This window comes from Schistocerca americana, chromosome 2 (genome assembly GCF_021461395.2).
Source record: "Schistocerca americana isolate TAMUIC-IGC-003095 chromosome 2, iqSchAmer2.1, whole genome shotgun sequence".
Classification (NCBI taxonomy): Eukaryota; Metazoa; Arthropoda; class Insecta; order Orthoptera; family Acrididae; genus Schistocerca; species Schistocerca americana.
In genome coordinates, this window is record NC_060120.1 from 864,174,673 (window position 1) to 864,200,965 (window position 26,293).

At 45.3% G+C, this 26,293-nt stretch overlaps 1 protein-coding gene and 1 non-coding gene across 2 annotated transcripts in view; one reads left to right on the top strand and one right to left on the bottom strand.

Annotated features, from left to right (window-relative positions):
- LOC124592341 (division abnormally delayed protein-like) overlaps positions 1-26,293 on the bottom strand; it is a 610,377-nt gene that overhangs the window by 383,898 nt on the left and 200,186 nt on the right. The gene's annotated exons all lie outside the window — the stretch shown is intronic.
- Positions 25,089-25,162, top strand: Trnat-ugu. The gene has a single exon. It is a non-coding gene; the product is annotated as a tRNA-Thr (tRNA).

Genomic DNA, 26,293 nt, shown 5'->3' on the forward strand with positions numbered 1-26,293 from the left:
CTCAAATTATAGGCGTTTATTATGCGCACTTTTTGTGACGCGGCAAACGGCGTTAACTTTGTGCAGTTCATTCGCACCAAATGTCCGGGAAGCCGTGACACCAACCCGCTATGCTTATCTGTTCATTGGGTTTCCTATTTCCGCGCGTGGCCTAATTTGATGCGACAATACTGAGCAGAGTGGAGCAGAGGCTGGAGACAGCACAACCTGTAGCTGTAATTATAACAATTCTGCAAACCATTATCAAGTTTCTATTTACCCATGAGACACCGATACGTAGCATGATGCAGCAAATTCTGCTGGTGCCCTAACAGTCTCTCGTGGAACACGTACAGGGGTTCGACAAAATTATGCAAAGACCAAGATAAATGCTTGCACGAACATAAATGCAGATGCTAGCCAAGTGTGCAGGTTGGGCTGTTGTAAAATGGTTCAAATGGCTCTGAGCACAATGGGACTCAACTTCCGAGGCCATCAGTCCCCTAGAACTTAGAACTACTTAAACATAACTAACCTAAGGACATCACACACATCCATGCCCGAGGCAGGATTCGAACCTGCGACCGTAGCGGTCTCGCGGTTCCAAACTGTAGCGCCTAGAGCCGCACGGCCACTCCGGGCGGCCTGAGCTGTTGTACTTGACCACGAACGGCACCTCTGCAAAGTACTCAATAAGCTTCAAGTGTCACTCACGGTCAGAACAGTGTTCCGCGTAGTTGAGAGGACAGGATGTCGGAGCCAAGCGAATTCGAACGTGTGCATATTGTTGGCACTTGTGTGGTGGGTGCTTCTGTGATCAAGGGAGCCGAAGAGGAAGCATACCAAAGATTTATACCGCATCCAGGGAAAGAGGGGAAAACATTACCCGTTAGCTATAAAGCAGACGAAAGTGTATGTTGAATAATCGTAACGGATGGTCATTGAAGACGATTGTGACGAAAATAAGAGGAAGATCACCGAAAAATTTGAGTGTCCCACTCGCGAACCCTTCCAGCACCAAAACAACACGAACGGTGCGCCAAAGTAGGGAATTTCAGGGCGACCTGAAATTCTGAAAGCACTCATCAGTTACGCAACAGCCCGTAACAGGAAAACACGGTGCCGAGGTCATAAAATCTGAAGTAGTGAACAATCGAAGAAAGTCATTTGGTTGTATGAGTCTTGTTCCACACTATTTCCAACCCATATCGAATTTACGTCGCAAGAGTGAACCACGGCGGAGGTTCGGTGATGATTTGGGCAGGTATATGTTAGTATTCCGTGGACTCCATGGTTACTCTGCGAGATCGAATTACTGCCAAGGATTATGTGACCATTTTGGCTGATCAGGTCCATCCCATGGTACAGTATTTGCTCCCCAGGGGTGATGCTGTATTTTAAGGCGACAGGATTCCTGTTCAGAAAGCTCGCATCGCCCGGGACCGGTTTTGTGAGCACGAGGGTGAACTGTCGCATTTTCCCTGATGGCAATAATTCTGATCCTTTGTGTACTACTTTGAAGAGAACGGTGTGCGACCGCTATCCACCTCCATCATCGTTGCCTGTATTTGCTATTATTTTGCAGGAAAAATGGTATAAGACTGCAGTGAAAACAATACATAACCAGTATTTACTCATTCCGATACAGCTGGAATCCGCTTTGAGTGCCAATGGGTTTCCTAAACCGTATTAGATACAGTAATGTGTTGTGTTTTTGGCGTTTCCATACTTTTATCCAACCCCTGCACGACCCAGCGGTAACTACAGAATTAAGGCCGGTGGCTGTGCATAATGTTCGCGATCTCTGGGACACTGTATTTCAAAAAGATGATTCAGGATCGCATGTTGTCCATGCTTTCCTGGCGCACATCGAAGCAGAGGGTGTTCGACTGTTGCCGTCGCCAGTACGTTTCTCCAGTTGTCTCACTCACTGAAAATGTCTGGTCGTGGCTTCCAGAGAGACTGACTTGCCACTACGACTGATTAACTCCGACATACCGCTAGAGCATGGTAATGCGAACTCCTGAGTTCAGTTCGACTCGATGCCCAGTTGGCTTAGAACCACTGTTGCTGCCACAAGCGTACTAAATTTCGTACCCCTACAAATTTAATCACATATTCTTCCAACTATAACGTCAAAAAAATTCGTAGCATTTTTGAGGAACTGCGACCTTGTAAGCAATATAAAATTAAAGAAAAATATCTAGATCGCGGTGGTTACTTTATTTAAAATGACCAGTTTCGGCCTAGTCCTAGGCCGTCATCAGAATAGCACCATCAGCTGTAGTTGACGATGTCCATAACAGTTAGTCGACCTGTTCACTGTGTTTCAAGACGACAGTGCTCCTGTTCAAATAGAACTGCTCGCAGTTTCAGCGACTGAGATCTACTGACTATTCTGGATATCACAAACTTCAGATGATGGTGCTATTCTGTGGATGGGCTAGAATAAGGCCGAAACCGGACATTTTAAATAAATTAACCATCGCGTTTTAGACTTTCTTCCATTAATTTTATACACTGTTGAAACACTCCCTTAGCTATCCACCGTTATTGTCTAGTGGATTACAGCCTAACAGTTTAGAATTGTTCGACCGTGTGCAACTGATAAAGGCTGATCGGTTAATATTTGCGCAGGAGTTGTTTCATATCAAATTCAACAAAGCTAATCAGGATTTCAGATAGCAATAATAGGTACATACTTTGTTGTTAAGGTTCTGTACATATTGTCTAAACAGCATGAATGAGGCAGTTACTCCCTTCGTCTGACAAGTAATAACGGTTAACTCATCACACAGGTCACCTATTAATCTCGTCACACGCCAATATTCTCCACGTGGTAGTGAAAGGACAATTCTCACTGCAATCCAAATCGTGGGTGCCCGGCACCGTTGTCGCGTAATCACGGTGCACCAACGAACACTTAAACAAATCACTCAATTAATGAAATTTCCGTATTTGCTGGAGATCAGGCCCACGGCGTTGGGTGGCATGCACAGCCGTTAAACACTTGTAAATGCGGTCGGCAGTCCTGCCGAACACCCCCCCCCCCCTTCCACCATCACCACCCCCTGCATGTTTAGCAGTCAACAACTTGCTTGCTCGGAGTATCAACACTGATTACTCTCTGGTGCACTCGGCGTTCGACCATCGATAGCACCTACTGCGAGCTGCATGAGGCAAAGATATATCGTACTCAATACGTAAGGGGCGGTTGACCCCTTACACTGTGTAAGCACAATAAGTGAAATTTAGTTAATTGTTAGCCTCTCCCATAATTTTGTAAGCGATCAACGTCAAGGAAATAGGTCCAAAAACGATAAATATCGAAAACTGAAATGATCTGTGGGCTTTTTCCAAACACTTTAAACGCTTCATTGTTCCGCCATACTACCGTGAAATTGCTAATAGACGGGGAAGGAGGTCTTCGCATAAACCTATAAGGAATCACACAGGTGTCCCACCAGGTACAGTCACCGTTCTTTTGTTGTTCGTTTTATGTTGATTCTGCTGTTCAGACGATGACGTATATCACTCTACTACTCTGTTTCTCTTGTCGGATATGAAGGCTGTGACGTTTCTGCTGCTATTTGTGACGTTCAATGTGATCGCCCAGGTGGGACGGTGGGAGCAGCTTAGACTGGATTCCTCATTTCCATGGCGGCGCGAGGCGCTGCATTGGCGACGTGCTGTTTGCGATCCGGATGAGTCGCTCTGGCGCGCTGCTTTAATTGCGACACGGCGTCAGCGAATCGCGTCTTCTCGAGAGCCGTCGGCTGTTTGCCCTCGCGGGGATTTTATTTGCTCTATCGACTTATCCCATCCGCCCTGGCTGAGCAGAAGTACGCACATGACGCTTTGCTCCAAGATTCACTCCCCAAAAATATGATGACAGTAAATACACTGTGCGACAAAAATGAATAAATAAAAATGAAGCCCTCAGAAGACACGGTCGGATGTCCATGTGACTTCGCATACGTGCACACCATGAGCAAGTATAAATGATAAAAGATTTCGTTCCGTGTGAGAGGTAGAATCACCGCGAGAATGCATTAATATTGTTAGTGTTTAATGTTTATTTATTTAACCTGATCTGATTACGGCCAGCAGGCCCTTTCTAACATCGAACCCAGGATTTCAGAAATACAGTATGTGTTACATCGTAGTTACCTAACAAATAACAGTCTTAATATGATAACTAGTGTTAAAATTAAGTGTGTCTCTGAAGTGGCACGTGAGTAAATTTTACTGACTATGAACTAATAAAATTATTACTGGCATTACTTTTACTATTGCAGCTCCAGCCACTAATAGGGATAATAATACTAAAATAATATTGACAATAAATGTGATTTTAATAACGATAGTGGCAGATACTTATAGCTCTACAAAATAGATGTTTTCTGATATAGTGAGTTCTGGGAAAAGGAAATTTAACGAGATGCGTCGGCTAATAATAGTGAGAAGCGAGGAAGACCAATTTGGAAAGAGGGATGTTCAAGGATAACGAACGCGTAGGGGAACAATGGTAACCTAATTGTTGTTTTAGTATACGTAATTAACTGTGTTCTGAAGCTGGAGATGTTATTTAGTTCTCTAATATAAAGCGGGAGGTTGTTGCAGAGTCGACTTCCTGCTATTTAGGACTACGAGAAAGTGGCTGAAGGATGAAATGGGACAGAAAGGATTTTGTTCTGATGGGAACGGATGTTTCAGCCGTGTTGTTCAGACACGGGCGCTAAGATCGAGGAGAGAACTGAGGGACAGTGTTCATTGATAAGACAGTGAAGAAGGCAGAGGGTGTGAAAATATCTGCGCTTGTTTGCACGCAGCCAGGGCAGCTGTGCATATGGTGGTGAAATGTGATCGAAGAGTCGAACATACAGATATAATGAATACAGGCATTCGTAACCATTTCCAGCTGCAGTGAGTTTTTCAGAGAAATGCCTTGCAGGATAACTACAGTGTAATGACTAACTGTGAGTGTTCGTACAAGTTTCCTTTACAGGACAACAGGGCAGACCTTTTTATATTATTATAGGGCTTGGAGAGATGTTGATGCCTCTCGAACATTGCAGTTACGTGCTCAGTCCAATTTAGAATTTCATCCATTATTACTCCTAGGCTCTTCACTGAAGGAGAGAAGTTGATATTTGTCCCATTTAGATAATAGACATTCCCGATATTTCGGACTAATGAGCCTCGAGTGACCACCCAGTACCACTTGGGTTGTGGGAGGGTTAATCGATAACCCTGCATCCTTCGCCTATTTTGACAGTGCATATAGGTCAGTATCGAGATTCTCGGTAACAGTCTTTATGTTTATATGTTTCGCACTTAGATACAACTGGAGGTCGTGTGGTATTTGCAATAGGAGAAGACTACAAAGTAGTTTGGATGTGATACCGAACCATGGGGGACCACTGGTACTATTTGCTTCCACTGTGACTTTATGGTGCCGAATATGACGCACTTCTGGCGAGACGTCAGGCTGGTACGAGGCCTGGATACGTAACAGACGTGAACAGCGTCAGATGCCGAGTGATCACCATGCAGGAATGGAACATGCCACGTTCTCGTGTGAGACAGCGTTATCAGCAACTGACAGAGCCAGAACGAGGCCTCAACGTGGATCTCCACTTGACTGTGTGGTCACATTGTGCAGTATCCAGATTTGTGGGGCATTCAGATGTGACAGTGGCCCGATGTCGGACTGTAAGGGAACATGAGGGCAGGCATACTCGTCGTCAACGCTCCGACTGACCATGTCTGACAACTAAAAGGGAGAACCGCCGTGTACCAAGCGCCTGCCATCTGAGAACAACTAACTAACTACTTCCAACTATCTATACCACCCCGCACGATTGTTTGGGGGCTAGCAACAGGCAGGCTGGTGGATTACCATCCCATGCGAGACTGCTGTCAAAATCACGGATGCCTTTTGAGGCGTGCCGTGACCGGGAAGCATGGACTGCTGAGGAATGGCGTTACATGGTGTTCAGGGATAAATGGCGTTTCTGCACCGCCCCGTATGACCATCGTGGACGAGTATGGCGGCGACCTGAGGGTAGGTCCCACACACCCAATATTTTGGAGAGGCACAGCGATGTCACATCTGGTCATGGTGTAAGGAGCTATCGGGTATGCCTTCACGTCACCGCTGGTAATGACTGAGGGAACTCTGACGGCACAACTGTACAAGGGGCGTTTGAAAAGTCCGTGCAACGTCCGAGAGATGCCACCACTGGCGCGTATCGAGGTCATGTTTAGTTAGTAGCATCTTTGGAAAGAATGCACACCAAGTTTCAGCCATATTGGTCTATTTCGTTGTGTTTGGCATTCGCGTGAATCAAGGAAGTCGAGTGATTGTCAAAAAATTGACGAAAAAGAATTTCGTGTTGTGATTAAACATTACTTTATGGCAGGCATAACGCCTCAGGAGACTAAAGAGAAGCTTGATAAACATCACGGTGACTCTGCACCTTCGATTAGAACAGTTTATAAGTGGTTTCAAAATTTTCGGAGAGGCCATATGGACACAAGTGCTGCTGAACGTTCTGGACGTCCTGTGGAGGTTACAACTCCTGAAATCATTGATAAAATCCATGATATGGTGATGGATGACAGAAGAGTTAAGGTGAGTCAGATTGCTAGTGCTGTGGGCATATCCAATGAACGGGTGCATAATATTTTGCGTAAACATTTGGACGTGATAAAGCTATCCGCAAGATGGGTTCCTCGATTGCTCACGCTTGACCAAAAACGGAATCGTGTGAAGTGTTGCAAGAATGGTTTGCAGCTGTTCAGGAAGAATCCGCAGGACTTTAAGCGTCGTTTCGTCACTGTGGATGAAACATGGATACATTACTATACTCCTGAGGCCAAAAAATGTGTTACCGCGGGAGAATCTGCACCAGAAAAGGCGAAGACCATTACTTCGGCCGGAAAGGTTATGGCGACTGTCTTTTTGGATTCGTGAGGGATAATCCTCATCGACTATCTGGAAAAGGGTAAAACTATTACAGGTGTATATTAATCGTTATTGGACCGTTTGAAAACCGAGCTGCAAGAAAAACGCCGGCGATTGGACCGCAAAAAAGTCCTTTTCCATCACGACAATGCACCAGCACACACCTCAGCATTTGTGGTCGCAAAATTAATGGAAATAGGATTCCAGCTAGTTTACCCCCCCCCCCCCCCCTGTTCTCCAGACTTGGCTCCCTCGGACTACTATTTGTTTCCCAATTTGAAGAAATGGCTGGTGGGAGAAAGATTTTATTGAAACGAGGAGGTGATTGCAGCAACTAATAGCTATTTTGCAGACTAGGACAATTCCTATTATTCGGGAGGGATCAACAAATTAGAACAGCGTTGGACGAAGTGTAAAAGTCTAAAAGGAGACCATGTCGAAAAATAAAAAATGTTTACCCTAAACACGTCAGTAGTTTTTATTTTTGCACAGACTTTTCAAACGCCCTTCGTACGTCACGGACATCCTGCGTCCTCATGTGTTTCATGTTACAGCATCGTTGTGCTATTCTTGAACAGGACAGTGCTCTTCCACGTATGGTACGCGTATCTATAAACTGTCTGCGTGATGCTGAGGTACTCTCCTGGTCAACAAGATCCCCAGATCTGACGCCGACTGAACATAAGTGGCACGAACTCGGACATAAAATCCGGCCCAGTGACAGTACCCACGATATCATGGACCAGTTACGACAGTTGTGGGCCAACCTGCCAGGAGAGGATATGAAGGGCTTATTTCAATAGTGGTACAAGTCCACTTTTGTCCATATTGAGATACAGAGTCCTAAAGTTAAATGAGCGCTGAAAAATCTGCAGTTGAGATACCAGAAATATTCAAGCATTTGGCTTCTTGCTAGAGATGAACCTTTCTTTCTGTCTTTTGACTCATTAATTTCAGATGCATTATAGACAGAGAAGTGGAGGTAATGGACTTGCACCACTATTCAAATAAGCCCTTCATATGACGGTCTTACGACTTCTTTCCCAAGAGAGTCAGTGCATTCACATTCAGGTCAGACGGGGTGCAACGTCATACTGATAACATGTGCTGATACTGCCAATTTCTTTGTAAATTTGACTCGATTTTGTTATATCATGACATATACACTCTCAACCCATGAAATTTCAGTTCATTCCTCTTCTCCTTCCGGGTGCTTAATTTTTATTGTGAGGCAATGTATTTATATCTGCAGCTTTGTTTCTTCTTCAAGAGGTACCGTACACGTCACGTCAAAATGAATATAGAGATTAGAAACAACTATAGCTAACTAACGAATAGCAGCGCAACGATAGGAATTATAAAGAGCGTAAAAGAATTTTATAGAACGTTCCAGGAATCTATATCATAAGTACAGAGGAGTTACTCTGTTGTGTCACGGTGCCAAGGTATCTGAGAAGATTGTCGAAAACAGAGTACGGAAGACATTAGTTTGGAGACTGAGATGAGAAACAATATGGACTCAGACAAGGAAGGTCGAAAGTGGATCTAATTTTTGCGTAAGGCAGCCTCAAGACAGACACTGCGAATATAGTAAAGATTTAGTAATGGTATTCCTGGACACTGACAAGTTTTGTGTGGATGTTTTGACTTGGCGGGTGCTAAACGGCATGGTTGTCAGCGGACACTAACAAAGTGTCTGACAGTGCGAAAAGAGAGCAGGTCCTGGAAAACTTTTCAGATAAGGGGAATTGTAAGGCTGACTATGAAAAGGAAGAAGGAAATGTACTAAGGAAGTGCGATGAATGTAGAAGTCGGAGAAAACAAACTGGTTAGAATAGAAAAATGAACTTAAGATAGAGAGCGCACTGGCTAGTCAGCTAGCGTCTGTGTTTTCTGCTAAGTTAATTGTGAGGGGACGTGGAGAAAAAGAGGCATGTACTACAAAATGCGGAAAGTTATAAGTAACTGGCGAACGTAATAGAAGACAGGAGGAGGAGTGACAAGATCAGTGAAAAGGGAAGCTACACATATGGATTCGTGCATAGTGTAAGAAGTCTGGTCTATAGCGAGGACGTACATCCAAAAAAACAAATAATTATCAGAGCATATCATCCTTCAATACTCACGTATCGGAGACGTGGGTAATAAAGAAAAGGTAGGCTTGCGATATGAACTTTCTAATAAGCAGGATACGACTAATTAGAAGGAGAAAGTAAGGAATGAGACGCTGGGAGAAATAATGAAAGACAAAACCCACGCAGAAGACCATATAAAAGACAAGATTAGGACGGCATGTCCTTATTAATGGAAGTTGGCAGTATACCCACGAAATAATGGAACGCAAGAGACCCAGATGGATCGTTGGAGGGAAGGAATGTGTGAAGAAGAGTGGAAGGGGGGGGGGGGGGGGGCAGGGAAAAGCAGAGAGCGTATGTTGCAAACAGACCCAGGCGGGAGCTGCAAACTCTGTAAGATGATGATGATGCTGATGATGATATAAAAGAAATTCCAAAATTTCGATCATTGAGCAAGTGCTGAGTATCTGAAGCCGGCGCGTGCGAGGTTACGTGTAAGTGAGAAGTTCTGACTCATAAATGAAAATGCCAGATCCTGTACAGCAGGTTAGAATTTAACACTTGTCGTTCTGTATTCACAGTGCGGAGAAGATTTCGTCAGTGATACAATTAAGCACCTCCAAGTGCCAAAAAATTTGCAGGTGGTTCGGCAGTTTTAAGCAACACGATGTCTGTGCAAATGCAAATAATACCGGCCGGCAACCTGATTAGCACCAGACGTTGAAAGAATTGGCCTTTTGTTCGGACGTAGTCCACGGAAATCAACGTACAAAGTCAGTAGCAATCAAACAACGATTTGACGCGTTTTTAAAACGAAGGTAACAGTGAAACAGTACATAACTCAAATTTTGTTGCAACTTAAACAGGAAGACCACCCCAAACGTCCAAATTGTACTTCGACAATGGTGGAAGAAACCTAGACAATGCGACCTATGGACTACATTCTATGGGGTTATGTGAAAGACCTTGTGTAAGTACCTCGTTTGCTGCAAACAATTCCAGAAGTCAAAATGCGCTCACGACAGTGGCTCCACATATGCTTCAGAATGTATGCCGTTAATGGATTGCTGCTTAGATGTTGTCCCCGCATGACCAAGGGGAGTCATGCAGAACAGATATAAAGTAAAAATAAATAAATAAATGAAATGAAAAATAAAAATTAAAAAAGTAAAATAAGAAAAATCGAGCTCTCTCTTTTACACGTACGTTCTGTGTAACATGAAGCAAAAAGCTGAAGCTGTTTCTAACATCTATATTCATTCTGAACTGCCCTGCATAACGGTGGCAGAGAGCGCCTAATATAATTACCGGAACGTACCTCCACAATTTCCCATCCTCACCTCCTATTCCATTCACAGCGTCCGCGCATTCTGTCACCATCTGCATGCAGCACGTCACCAGTCAACGATCAAAGCTCTTTGTGAAATTCGAGAAGACTATGTGACCATTCAGACTATCCTTAAAGGACGTAACAAAGTGAGACCAAGCGAATGGGAAAGTCGCGTGCGCTTAGACGCCCCACAAAGCGCACGTCATTACTGCAGGCAGAGAGAGCTATAGTGGCTTCGAGTGCCAAAAGGAAATAAGTCGTTCTTGCTTTCTCTGTGGCAGCTGTATTATATTCTGTGGCAGTAACAACAAGAAAAGAAGAAAACGGTCTTTATGGGTGACAAAATGAACGAGCACACGAGATGAGAGGGGAAGCTTGCCATTTCTTCAAAAACAACGTCTTTCCGAGAACGAATACTAGTTTACTAATTGAGGATGAGCGAGTAGAATAAATTATTTACACTAGACTTTGTGCAGAAGAAATTAACGAAGCAGGACGCTGTGGCGGGATAGCAACCGCGGGATGTTTATAAATTAGTTATACAAAAGTTCATCTTTAACTGAGAAAGGCCAAATGACTTAACAGAAACGTTTCTCACACCATTGAAAGAAGTAAGCTTCAAGTTCTACTCCTGCCTAACACTGTTAGTTTCCGACGTTCCCGCTAGATAGCACGCGCGAAAGAATTATTTCAATATTCATCATGGATTGCATAATGGTGCAGGATGAGTGCAGTGTTTTTGTGATTTCATGAATCCAAATCCTCTACTACAGTTCAGAGACAAAAAAAAAAAATGGTTCAAATGACTGTGAGCACTATGGGACTTAACTGCTGAGGTCATCAGTCCCCTAGAACTTAGAACTACTTAAACCTACCTAACATAAGGACATCACACACATCCACACCCGAGGCAGGATTCGAACCTGCGACCGTAGCGGTCGCGCGGTTCCAGACTGAAGCGCCTAGAACCGCGCGGCCACCACGGCCGGCAGTTCAGAGACAATTCAGGACTAAATATTGCAAGCCACAACTTCAAAGTTAAAGTTTTATTAATTTGTACAATCGTGTATATCACATAGGATGCCGCGTCAGGGTCGACCAGCAGTCACTGACGCAGCAATTAAACAAGTTCGGCAGTCTTCCATTCATAGTAGGTGTAAATCGACGAAATGTAGCAGATTACAACTGAATACGCCTAGTGTTACGGTGTGGAAGGTACTACGGGAACACTTGTCATTCAAACCGTACGAACTGGAACTGCTGCAAGCTTTAAGAGAAAGAAACTTAGTTTTGTATAGAAATTGTAACAAAATGCAGACTGAAGATAATTTTCTCAATAAAACTGTGCTCAGTGAAGCCACCTTTCAGACCTGCGGAAAAGTGATTGGGCATAATGTTCGGATATGGGGTGAGCAGGAACCAAGTCGCGTAATCGAACAAGTACGGGACTCACCTAAGGGAAATGTTTCTTACGCTGTAAGCAGGAACAAGCTTAACTGTCCTTTCTTTTTTGCCAAGTCGGCTGTAACTGGTAAATCTCACCTGGACATGCTTGAACTTTATCTAATGCCTTAATTACAATACGATATGGGCACAGAAACTATTTTCCAGCAAGATGGCGCGTCACCGCATTATCATCTTGAAGTTGGCGCATATCTTTCTGTGTACGGGGTTATGTTAAAGACGAACTGTTTGTTTCTCCGCTTCCTGGGAACGTGGACGAATTGCGACAACGGATAACACACGCAGTTGTCACCCTACACCAAGTCTTGCTTCACAGGATTTGGCAGGAAACTGACTGCAGATGAGTCATTTGTCGTGTCACAAAAAGTAGCCACACTAAAAATTTAAAACTTGAAGATATACTGCGTTCGTTGCTGTATCAAACATTTCTGTAATTTATTTACCTTCTTCACAATTAAAAGTTTACTTTTGTATAAGGAATTTACAAACATTCTCTACTTTCTCTGGGAAGTTATTGGCTATTCTAAGATTTCGTGCCACTGTCGAACCGAAATCTGTCAGAAAGCTTTCTTTTTAATTTCCTTCACTCAAAAAATGTCTCTGAGCACTATGGGACTTAACGTCTGAGGTCATCAGTCCCCTAGAACTTAGAACTACTTAAACCTAACTAACCTAAGGACATCACACACATTCATGCCCGAGGCAGGATTTGAACCTGCGACGTAGCGGTCGCGCGGTTCCAGACTGAAGTGCCTGGAACCGCTCGGCCACACCGACTGACAATTTCCTTCACTGTTGTCTTTTAATGTAAGTACAGTTTATTTAGCTTGATTCTGTAGCACAATTGTTCCTATAATTTTTTCGTGTACGGATCCACAGCGTTAATGCGTCGTCTACACGATGGAACCATTTTAACCGCCGCAAACCGTCAGTTTTGTTCCTTTAATGGACCACGCACATAAATTACATTATTGGCCAGTTTCGGCCTTAGGCCTTATCAAATGTATGGTATTGGTGATGTGTGTATCACAGGTAAAAATGTTTGTTTCGCATTATGTGGTGACAGAAACGTCCCCACAAATGCACATGTCGAATGTTACAGATACGGTCTTGCACATACCAATCAGCATACAAGAACAACTTCCACAACGCGTTATGTAGGTAGAAACCTTACGAAACCGTAGCTTACTAGCCCTTGCACATTCGTTAAGCAACATGAGTTTAGGCAGTCTGCGCATTCTGAGGACTATTGCTGTGCGGTAAAACTAGCTTGTAAACGCGCACTATGGCACTCCGTGAGTTGAATGATAAGAACTGCCTCCACCAAGCGCATTCTCAACGACCGGCAGCACTGGCTCGTAACTGGTTTGTCGCTAGAGCCTCTGTTAGCCACAAGCTGTTACTGTGGTTTATTGCCTAGTTATTGTGGCCAAAATGGAACTGTGTGAAATCAACTCACCACTGCGAACGAAAACAAGCGCTGTCACCGAGTTTCCAACAGCAGAGAGTGTTACTGTAGTTCAGATTCGAGGAAGAATGACAAAAGTTTTTGGTAATTGCCCTGTTCATATCAGTACTGTGCTCTGTAAACACTTAAAACTGATAGACCTGGAACAAGCTTTAGGCTAGGAAAGCGATAGCATCTGTCCGTATGTCAGTAGAATTATCCGTATCGTTTTCTTGAAACAAATTACAATGATTCCCCAGGCTTCTTACACAGAAATGCTACAGGAGAATGCTGAAGATTCAACTGTCAGATGGAATAAATAATGTGGGGCCACTGAATCGAATTGAGGAGAAAAGAAGTTTATGGCACAACTTGACTGAAAGGGAGGATCATTTGATGAGAAGTATTCTGAGACGCGAAGAAGACATGAATTTGGCAGTATTGTGAAGTCGAGAGGGTAAAAATTGTAGAGAGAACTATGGCTTGAATACAGTTTTTGTTTTAAATGGAAATGAGCGTTTGGCGTCATTGGCCGGGAGGCCCCTTGCAGGTCAGGTCTGGCCGCCTTGGTGCAGGTCTCATTACATTCGACGCCACATTGGGCGACCTGCGCGCCGGATGAGGATGAAATGATGATGAAGACAACACAACACACAGTCCCTGATCGGAGAAAATCTACAACCTAGCCGGGAATCGAACCCGGGCCCCTAGGACGGCAATCCGACACTCAGAGCACTTTTTTATTTATTTTTTTATTTTAATTCTCATTTTGTTTGTTTTCGTTCGTTGTATGTGCTCTGGGCGGACGTCGTAAGACATCCGTTTAAGTTCGTCTTTGATCGTTTAACTCAGTTTTTTTTTTTATTACAGAGGGCTGCTAACCCTCTGACCGAACACGCTGAGCTACCGTGTCGGCGATATCGGGGCGGACGGCTTGAATACAGTAAGGAGGTGGTTCAAAAATGGCTCTGAGCACTATGGGACTTAACATTTGAGGTCATCAGTCCCCTATAACTTAAAACTACTTAAACCTAACTAACCTAAGGACATCACACGCATCCCTGCCCGAGGCAGGATTCGAACCTGCGACCGTAGCGGTCGCGCGGTTCCAGACTGAAGCGCCTAGAACCGCTCGGCCACACCGGCCGGCTAAGGAGGTGGAAATGGATGTAGAGATAAAGAAGCTTGCACGGGATAGACTAGCGTGAAGTGCTGCATCAAAAGAATCTTCTAATTGACGACGACGACAACAACAACAACGATGACGACGACGACAGTTTAGGACAATCTGTCCAGCATAAACACTGTCAGAAGCGGCAATCACCCAACTACTTGATGCACTATCACTGGTTCGTCTCGCGTGTTTCATGTAGTGAAACTGAGAGAGATGCCGTGTACAACCTCTAACGCTTGTGTATCCACCTGTTCTCGGCCCCGCGGCTGGGCGGTCACGTTGTCGTCGCGACGTGCTGCACATGGCGATCGAGGGGACTGCATTGTCTGCCTGTGTGGCCGACAAACCGCGCATTTCGCACGCACCGCCACTGACGTAACAGCGCCTTGTTGTCTCAGGTGTCCGCTGCCTAGCGATGGCGGAATTATCGCTTACGAAATGTCCCTCTTGTTACAAATGGGACCGGGCGAGACGTGCTGTTCTCTACAACAGTCATTCACAGCGGGACGCGACACACGAAAATTACTGTACGACGGTTTGTAATCGAAGTGGCGAAAACGCATAGGCACGAGAGATTACGGAGGACAAGAGGTTGCGCGATGGACGGTATGACATTGTATGTCTTAGCACAGTTACGACCCGTTTACTCCTGGATTGCAACCATACTGCAAAAGTTGAGCAATTAATTTCTTCATTTGTTGTGGCATAGTGTCCGTTACTAATGATATTCTAATCAGTCTGTTCACCTACAAAGAGTAATTATTTATTTAAATGTGTGTGATATCTTATGGGACTTAACTGCTAAGGTCATCAGTCCCTAAGCGTACACACTACTTAACCTAAATTATCCTAAGGACAAACGCACACACCCATTCCCGAGGGAGGACTCGCACCTCCGCCGGGACCAGCCGCACAGTCCATGACTGCAGCGCCCAGACCGCTCGGCTAATTACGCGCGGCTACAAACTTATTCAGTGCAAACCATTCAACATTTGTAGATCATCTGAAACTGGAATATCGCAAGCCAAGGACAATAGAATAAGATATTAGTATTAAAAAAAATCAGTAAAAACGGACATCTCTCATTTCTCAAGACTCCAGACACTATACAATTTCGATGAAGAAAGTACATAAAAAATACACCCCTCCATTTCACCTCCATTGTCTCTCTCCCGCTTTTTTCTCTATCTCATTACTAACTCATTCTCATTATACATTCACTCATTACACATTCACTGTTCGTTACTTTTGCTCATATTTGGCCCTTCCCCACGCTCCACTTGGATCTTCAACGCCTACACTACTACTTAATTTCATAAATATTGACATCATTAAAACGATCTAATGCACGTATGACAAATCACAGATGGATAGAACATTTTTAAATCACCGAAACTAGCAGTTAAGTTGGCTACACTGCTCACACAAAAACGTACAGAGACATGTTTTGCCATAAGAAGGCAAGCAAATAACAGTGTTGTCGTATTTCACGCCAAGACTGTACTAAAGTACATCGCTGAATTTTATCTAGATTCAGTGTCAGTCCATTTGCACAAAACCAATTAGTAATTTTCAAAAAATTATTACCGTACATTTTCAACTGCTGAATTATGATTTATCATTTGCAAAGAGCTTTTTGGACATATGATAGATGATCATCTGTATACATAAAAGGCAATGTCCCGACTGACTGATTCCCTCACTGACTCGTTATCGCCCAGTCCAAACCACTAGCGATACAAACTTGAAATTCGCAGAATGTGTAGATCTTACACTACAGGCGTCGTTTAAGAAGGGAGTTTTCGAAATTCCACCCCTAAGAGGGTAAAACAGGGAATGAGAGGGTTTTTGAACATGTCGCTATTAGGACAATTCTGAAGACCTACGAAAATTTGTATTTCGTTTCTCGGACAGAAATGAACAAATACGTGTTTCAGAATTTTTTAGAAATTTAATCCCTATGATGGTGAAAAAGTGGTTGAAGTTTTTCTAAAAAATGAATCAGTAAGAAAAAGAGGCAATAAAATATTTTAAAGCTATTTTTAAGCTATATCTATCTACACTACTATATCTACACTACTGGCCATTAAAATTGCTACACCTAGAAGAAATGCAGATGATAAACGGGTATTCATTGGACAGATATATTATACTAGAACTGAGATGTGATTACATTTTCACGCAATTTGGGAGCATAGATCCTGAGAAATCAGTACCCAGAACAACCACCTCTGGCCGTAATAACGGCCTTGATACGCCTGGGCATTGAGTCAAACAGAGCTTGGATGGCGTGTACAGGTACAGCTGCCCATGCAGCTACAACAAGATACCACAGTTCATCAAGAGTAGTGACTGGCGTATTGTGACGAGCCAGTTGCTCGGCCACCATTGACCAGACGTTTTCAATTGGCGAGAGATCTAGAGAATGTGCTGGCCAGGGCAGCAGTTGAACATTTTCTGTATCCAGAAAGGCCCGTACAGGACCTGCAAGATGCAGCCGTGCATTATCCTCCTGAAATGTAGGGTTTCGCAGGGATCGAATGAAGGGTAGAGCCACGGGTCGTAATACATCTGAAATGTAACGTCCACTGTTAAAAGTGCCGTCAATGCGAACAAGAGGTGACCGAAACATGTAAACAATGGCACCCGATCCCATCACGCCGGGTGATACGCCAGTACGGCGATGACGAATACACGCTTCCAATGTGCGTTCACCGCGATGTCGCCAAACACGGATGTGACCATCATGATGCTGTACACAAAACCTAAATTCATCCGAAAAAATGACGTTTTGCCATTCGTGCACGCAGGTTCGTCGTTGGATACACCATCCCAGGCGCTCCTGTCTGTGACGCAAGGTCAAGGGTAACCGCAGCCATGGTCTCCGAGCTGATAGTCCACGCTGCTGCAAACATCGTCGAACTGTTCGTGCAGATGGTTGTTGTCTTGCAAACGTCCCCATCTGTTGACTCAGGGATCGAGACGTGGCTGTACGATCCGTTACAGCCATGCGGATAAGATGCCTTTCATGTCGACTGCTAGTGATTTGACGCCGTTGGGATCCAGCACGGCGTTCCGTATTACCCTCCTGAACCCAGCGATTCCAGATCCTGCTAAGAGTCATTGGATCTCGACCAACGCGAGCAGCAACGACGTGATACGGTAAACCGCAATCGCGATAGGCTACAATCCGACCTTTATCAAAGTTGGAAACGTGATGGTACGCATTTCTCCTCCTTACATCACAACAACGTTTCACCAGGCAACGCCGGTCAACTGCTGTTTGTGTATGAGAAATCTATTGGAAACTTTCCTCATGTCAGCACGTTGTAGGTGTCGCCACCGGCGCCACCCTTGTGTGAATGCTCTGAAAAGCTAATCATTTGCATATCACAGCATCTTCTTCCTGTCGGTTAAATATCGCGTCTGTAGCACATCATCTTCGTGGTGTAGCAATTTTAATGGCCAGTAGTGTATGAAAATTGGTATGCGACTTCTCGGTTACAAATAAAACAATATGTCTCAGAATAAGATTTTCACTCTGCAGCAGAGTGTGCGCAGATATGAAACTTCCTGACAAATTAAAACTGTGTGCCGGACAGAGACTCGAACTCGGGAGCTTTGCCTTTCGCGGGCAAGTGCTCTACCATCTGAGCTACCCAAGCACGACTCACGACCTGTCCTCACAAATTCAATTCTGCCAGTGCCTCGTCTCCTACCTTCCAAACTTCACAGAAGCTCTTCTGCGAAACTTGCAGAACTAGCACTCCTGGAAGAAAGGATATTGCGGAAACATGGCTTAGTCACAGTCTAGGGGATGTTTGCACAATGAGATTTTCACTCTGCAACGGAGTGTGCGCTGATATGAAACTTCCTAACAGATTAAAACTGTGTGCCGGACCGAGACTCGAACTCGGGACCTTTGCCTTTCGCGGGCAAGTGCTCTACCATCTCTGTCTCCGCAGTATCCTTTCATCCAGGAGTGCTAGTTCTGCAAGGTTCGCAGAAGAGCTTCTGTGAAGATTGGAAGGTAGGAGACGAGGTACTGGCAGAATTGAATCTGTGAGGACGGGTCGCGAGTTGTGTTGATCAGATGGTAGAGCATTCGCCCGCGAAATGCAAAGGTCCCGAGTTCGAGTCTCGGTTCAAAAATGGCTCTGAGCACTATGGGACTCAACATCTTAGGTCATAAGTCCCCTAGAACTTAGAACTACTTAAACCTAACCAACCTAAGGACATCACACACACCCATGCCCGAGGCAGGATTCGAACCTGCGACCGTAGCAGTCCCGCGGATCCGGACCGCAGCGCCAGAACCGCTAGACCACCGCGGCCGGCTTCGAGTCTCGGTCCGGCACACAGTTTTAATCTGTCAGGAAGTTTAAAAAAAATTTGTGTTTCAGAGTTTTTGGAAATTCAACCCCCGAGGTGGTGAAACAGGGCCAAACTGATGTATAGACTCATTAACGCGCAGGCCAAACCGCTAAGGATAGAAACTTAAAATTTGGACAGGTTGTGGATCTTCTACTGTAGGCATCATCTGAGAAGGGATTGTTCGAAATTCCGCTCCTAATGGGATGATAAAGGAAATGAGGGGTTTAGAGAAAGTATTTCATTATGAAACCATTTCTGAAGCTAAATCTATGAATGTAGAATTTGGCTTCTCGGTTGGAAGCAAAAAAAAAAAGTGTTTCGCTGTTTTAGGAAATTCAGTCGCTAAGAGGATGAAATAGGGGATGAAAGTTTTTAAGAAATTATGTCGTTATATTACAAGAATTTAAAGCTAAATCTGTGATAAGTGGCATTTCACTTCTCGGTTAGGTAGAAAGAAATATGTTTTAGGGGCTGGACGTTTCTACTGAAAAATCACCACAATTTCGCACAAATCATGATTAACAAAAACCTTGGACTCCAGCTACCAGAACCGCTTCTCGGTCAGAAGTACCATCGGAAAAGACCATGCTTTTATTGGCCTTACTCAGTGTGAAAAATCTAGAATTTGTGAACAATATAAAAATTTGATTAAAGAAAAACAAAAACAAACAAAATCTGTGCTGACCATAAAATCTACGCGAGTGAAGCAGGAGGCGCTAAGCTAGTTTATGTATACTAAGAACAAGAACGGACCCAGTATGACCCAATAAAAATACAGTTTTCATTCTACACGTGTGAAAGTTTTACAGTGTGTAGATACATCCTTTCCGCTTGTTTTCCAACTTAGTTCAACCTGTTCCCAGAGTGGCGCCGTCACAGCATGTCTTCAAGATAGCTGCTCCACTTGACGTTCGTCAGAAGCAACGTGCTGTCATAGAATTCCTGTGCTGTGAAAACGAGACAGTGGGAAACATGCACAAGAGGTTGAAAAAGGTGTATGAAGATGCTGCTGTCGATCGCAGTACAGTTAGTCGGTGGGCAAGCAGGTTACGTGATGAAAGCAGGCACAGCAATATTGAGGATTGTCCTCGCAGCGGCAGGCCTCGTACTGCACACACTCCAGACAGTGAGCAGAGAGTTAACGAATTGGTGACTGCTGACAAGACGCATCACAGTGAACGAATTGTCACGCTACGTTGAGATAAGGGAAGGAAGTGTTTGCAGAATACTGAATGTGTTGGCGTTAAAAAAGGTTTGTGCCAGGTGGGTTCCCAGGATGTTGACAGTGGCTCACAAAGAAACAAGAAAAACGGTATGCAGAGATCTTTTGGAACAGTACGAGAATGGTGGAGATGCAAGTGGAACCACCATAAATTCTGATGCATAATGCATATGTGACGACACTGAAGAACCATCAAGCTCGTCTGAGTCGCGTTCGACCACATCGGCAAAAGCTGTTTTGCTGTTGCACGACAATGCACGGCGACATGTCAGTCAAAAAACCATGGAAGCGATCACAAAACTCGGATGGACAACACTGAAAGACCCGCCTTGCAGTCCTGACCTGACTCCTTGTGACTACCATCTCTTTGGGAAACTGAAAGACTATCTTCGTGGAACAAGGTTTGAAGATGATGACTCCCTTGTGTACGCTGCCAAACAGTGGCTCCAACAGGTTGGTCCAGGCGAATAGGGAGGCCAATCCACGCCGCCTCCTGTATGTTTCGGATAGCCCAAAGCAATCACACGATCATCGAAATATTCATTCAGGAAATTAAAGACGTCGGCCGTGCAATGTGGCCGGGCACCATCTTGCATAAACCACGAGGTGTTCGCAGTGTCGTCTAAGGCAGTTTGTACCGCCACAAATTCACGAAGAATGTCCAGATAGCGTGATGCAGTAATCGTTTCGGATCTGAAAAATGGGCCAATGATTCCTTTGGAAGAAATGGCGGCCCAGACCAGTACTTTTTGAGGATGCAGGGACGATGGGACTGCAACATGGGGCTTTTCGGTTCCCCATATGCGCCAGTTCTGTTTATTGACGAAGCCGTCCAGGTAAAAATAAGCTACCAAATGCTGCCCACATGCATATCGCCGTCATCAATCCTGTGCACTATATCGTTAGCGAATGTCTCTCGTGCAGCAATGGTAGCGGCGCTGAGGGGTTGCCGCGTTTGAATTTTGTATGGATAGAGGTGTAAACTCTGGCGCATGAGACGATACGTGGACGTTGGCGTCATTTGGACCGCAGCTGCAACACGGCGAACGGAAACCCGAGGCCGCTGTTGGATCACCTGCTGCACTAGCTGCGCGTTGCCCTCTGTGGTTGCCGTACGCGGTCGCCCTACCTTTCCAGCACGTTTATCCGTCACGTTCCCAGTCCGTTGAAATTTTTCAAACAGATCCTTTATTGTATCGCTTTTCGGTCCTTCGGTTACATTAAACCTCCGTTGAAAACTTCGTCTTGTTGCAACAACACTGTGTTCTAGGCGGTGGAATTCCAACACCAGAAAAATCCTCTGTTCTAAGGAATAAACCATGTTGTCTACAGCACACTTGCACGTTGTGAACAGCACACGCTTACAGCAGAAAGACGACGTACAGAATGGCGCACCCACAGACTGCGTTGTCTTCTATATCTTTCACATCACTTGCAGCGCCATCTGTTGTTGAAAATTGTAACTACTGTAATTTCGGAAGTTTGTCTGCCTGAAAATGTACTGTTGTCCCAAGCATATTGCAACAAACGGTGTATTTCTATCGCTGCTCGTTTAGTTTTTATTGCCGCTTCAAATATACCGGTCATTTTTGAAACACCCTGTATGTACACAGTGTAAAACTTTCAAACTTGTAGAATAAAAGATGGATTTTACAAAAAATAGTCTGCATTTCTTTTGGAGTGACCCGCGTATAATTAAAATCTGCGAATAAAAAGGAGGTTGCGACAGCTAGTGTAAGTCGCAGTGTCTTCGGCGAAAAGTGCAACATCGAAGCCGTTCTGCACAAATTTGGCTCAACGTAATCTCCTCGTTTGCGTCCCCAGCGAGCTTCGGCGCGGGTTATTTCGGCGAGGCCGGTGTCCAGGCGGCAGGGCACGGCGCGTGTACGTGACGCGGAGACGGCGAGGTGACGCAATGGGGGCCACGGAAACCTGTCCGGCCCCCGAGAGGCGCCCAGGCTGCGTAGGCGGCGCGCACCGCGCACGGTGGGACGGCGGAGCCGCTTGCAGCCGGCCTGTCCAGCCGAGCCGCTACACCACGCGTCCTCCCAAAACGGTCTGACAATTACTGTATACTCGCTATCCGCACTGTCACACACAATGAGCAAAATACAAGATTACGGAGTATCAAGCCAGATTTTTTATTGCGCTGAACGGTTCCTAGCAAGTGCAACACACCATGTCATTACTGAAAGAGAAAATCTTCTGACGTACAGGTACCGGGTGGTTATACACTACTAGCCATTAAAATTCCTACACCGCGAAGATGACGTGCTACAGACGCGATATTTAACCGACAGGAAGAAGATGCTGTGATATGCAAATGATTAGCTTTTCAGAGCTTTCACACAAGGTTGGCGCCGGTAGCGACACCTAAACGTGCTGACATGAGGAAAGTTTCCGACCGATTCCTCATGCATAAACAGCAGTTGAGCGGCGTTGCCTGGTGAAACGTTGTTGTGATGCCTCGTGTGAGGAGGAGAAATGCGTACTATCACCTTTCCGACTTTGATGAAGGTCGGATTGTAGCCTATCGCGATTGCAGTTTATCGTATCGCGACATTGCTACTCGCGTTGGTCGAGATCCAATTACTGTTAGCAGAATATGGAATCGGTGGGTTAAGGAGGGTAAGGAGGGTAATACGGAACGCCGTGCTTGATCCCAACGGCCTCGTATCACTAGCAGTCGAGATGACAGCCATATTATCCTCAAGGCTGTAATGGATCGTACAGCCCACGTCTCGACTCCTGACTCAACAGATGGGGACGTTTTCAAGACAACAACCATCTGCATGAACACTTCGGCGACGTTTGCAGCAGCACTGACTATCAGGTCGGAGACCGTGGCTGCGGTTACCCTCGTCGCTGCATGACAGACAGGAGCGCCTGCGATGTTGTACTCAACGACGAGCCTAGGTGCACGAATGGCAAAACGTCATTTTTTTCGATGAATCCAGGTTCTGTGTACAGCATCATGATGGTCGCATCCGTGTTTGGCGACATCGCGGTGAACGCACATTGGAAGCGTGTATTCGTCATCGCCATACTGGCGTATCACCCGGCGTGATGGTACGGGGTGCCATTGGTTACACGGCTCGGTCACCTCTTGTTCGCACTGACGGCACTTTGAACAGTGGACGTTACATTTCAGATGTGTTACTACCCGTGGCTCTACCCTTCATTCGATCCCTGCGAAACCCTACATTTCAGCAGGTTAATGCACGACCGCATGTTGCAGGTCCTGTACGGGCCTTTCTGGATACAGAAAATGTTCGACTGCTGCCCTGGCCATCACATTCTCCAGATCTCCCACCAACTGAAAACGTCTGGTCAATGGTGGTCGAGCAACTGGCTCGTCACAATACGCCAGTCATTACTCTGGGTGAACTGTGGTATCGTGTTGAAGCTGCATGGGTAGCTGTACCTGTACACGCCATCGAAGTTCTGTTTGACTCAATGCCCAGGCGTATCAAGGCCGTTATTACGGCTAGAGGTGGTTGTTCTGGGTACTGATTTCTCAGGATCTATGCACCCAAATTGCGTGAAAATGTAATCACATGTTAGTTCTAGTATAATATATTTGTCCAATGAACACCCGTTGATCATCTGCATTTCTTCCTGGTGAAGCAATTTTAATGGCCAGTAGTGTAATTAAACTGCAGCTAATCACAGAGGCCCAATCTTGGCTGCAGTTATCGTATGGCAGCGGAAGCTGGGAAACATTCTAACGCGTTATGCAGAACCGATTTATGCTGAAAAAACAATTAGTTCCAATTTTGGTCACCAGGAGCGAATCTAAAGCTGTGAATCCGAGAAAGACTTATAGAAATGTTGCTATATGTAATGGATTAGGAAGAGGACGTGGGCAGGCAATGTCAAACAAGTGAGAAAGGTATAATGTTGATTTTATTATTAACCTCCGCTTACACAATTTGTGAGAGCACCAGAGACATTGACGAGATGCTGCATCCGTAAAACGACGTGATCAACAGTTTCTCGCAGCAGTTTCGGTGGAATCTGAACAACGTGTGCCTGTATACTGCCCTTTAGATCAGGCAGAGGCCGAATGTTTCCCTGGTAAACACGTTGTTTTAGATATCCCCAGAGACAACAGTTACACGGATTCAGATCAGGTGATGTTGCAGGCCATACATCTGGGAAATCTCTGGAGATAACGATTTCGTAGAAGGTTGCATCAGCAGATCTTTCATTGGGCGAGCGGCATGAGGTGTTCCCGCATCTAGCATGAAAACAGGAGTTTCCACACAGTTGCGCTCTTCCAGCGCAGGAATCATATGCTGTGCAAGGAGGTTTCGACAACGTGCTGACGTCACGATACACCTGACAGTCCCTCTGGGTGTATTCTCTTCAGAGAAGAACGGACCGAGAGTATAGGTGCTTGTAAAATGTAAATGTCGTATGACTAGGGCCTCCCATCAGGTAGACCGTTCGCCAGGTGCAAGTCTTTCAAAGTGACGCCACTTCGGCGACTTGCGCGTCGATGGGGATAAAACGATGATGATTAGGACAACACAACACCCAGTCCCTGAGCGGAGAAAATCTACGACCCAGCCGGGAATCGAACCCTTAGGATTGACATGATGTCGCGCTGACTACTCACCTATAAGGGGCGACGATAGGTGCTTGTGAAACCACACCACATAGCCACATACGACGAAAGCAATGGCTCTTCGCGCGCAACTCGCGGTTTAACCATACCCCAAGTTCGGAAGTTCCGTGTATTCACTGCAGCCTGTAGCGTAAAATGTGTCTCGTCACTCCTTAGAATATTTATATGTATGAAGATGGTATCTGTTCTTCTGGACATGTCCGAAAGAACAGATGCCGTCTTAAGGCTCACCGGCCGGCCATTTGACCATCTTCTTCTGTGCAGATGCACAAACAGTGCCCAAACTCTTACGGGAATCGGCAAAAAGCCGCGAGTAATGAGAATAATGGGCAGGGACACGATGAATCTATTGTGCGGGACAATAAGTTGGGAATGTGGGTCTCACGGGGGGCGTGCCAGAGATAAGTACGTGCAGTCGCACTATCCTCGGTGGCTCAGATGGATAGAGCGTCTGCCATGTAAGCAGGAGATCCCGGGTTCGAGTCCCGGCCGGGGCACACATTTTCAACTGTACCCGTTTACTTATATCAACGCCTGTATGCATCTAGGGGTATTCATTTCATTGTAATTCCATAGAATATTGCCCGGCCACATTCATCAACTTCGATCCATGCCAGAAACCGAAGAGCAAATTCAGAACATTGCTGAGGCTCTTGAGGTATCAGTTGCTGCACCGTCTGGATCTTGTATGGGTACCAGTGAAAATAGACAGCAAAACTTCCCTTACTATTCACCATGAGATGGATAGTACCACTACTCGGGCATGTGCCGCATGGTCAATTACAGAGCAGCAAATCGTCAATAACTTCCCGCCGGGATAGGACTCCTTTCTCATCTAAGTACCACATTAAGTTCACCCGCGTTTTAAATTTCCTTATCCTCTTGATTAAACCATGTAATGAGAGCGGGCCCCTCCTTAGACATTTCAGTCGCCGATACTTTCCCAATGCGCCTCTGCAACTGCTGCCGCTCACGTAGAACAGTGTCATTAAAAGCGCACAGTCTCTCTTCTCGACAGCCATACTTTTCACTCACGTTGTGGATACAAACAGCGCACAGCACCAGATTTGCACCTGGTAGCCAGAACTGTAACTACCTTGGTTTCCACAGAAACTCGGTTCTGCATTAACGCATTACAATATCTACCAAGTTTCGCTGGCCTACGATAGTTGAAGTGAGTAGCTTCACTTCAATTATAATCACGTCGTATCTACGGGAGAACCCCAAGAAACTATTACTACATGAATGAAGTAGTGCGTAACGTCGGAAGCTCCATGAGGTTGTACGCGGATGATGCCATCCAATATACAGAAGACGTCATCATCGTCAAACACTAAAAACAACGCCTTGTTGATGTAGCTATCCCGCTCCGTCCCTCGCCATCCCTACCATTTGCTTATAGTCGCTGCAGCTCATTTCACTGGTTAATACGTTGGAATACGGACGTCCTGACACTGCCTCTCAACTTTTTGCTCAGGTTGTTTCCCTCTACGACGTTTTTATGGAGCCGTCACGTCGACCTGCGTGTCCAATCACTTTCCTGTTTAATTTCTTTTAGCATTTTTACATTAGATTTTCTTTCAGGCCAGGAGGGTTTTGTGGCTCTTCTCCATACACACATCTACCGC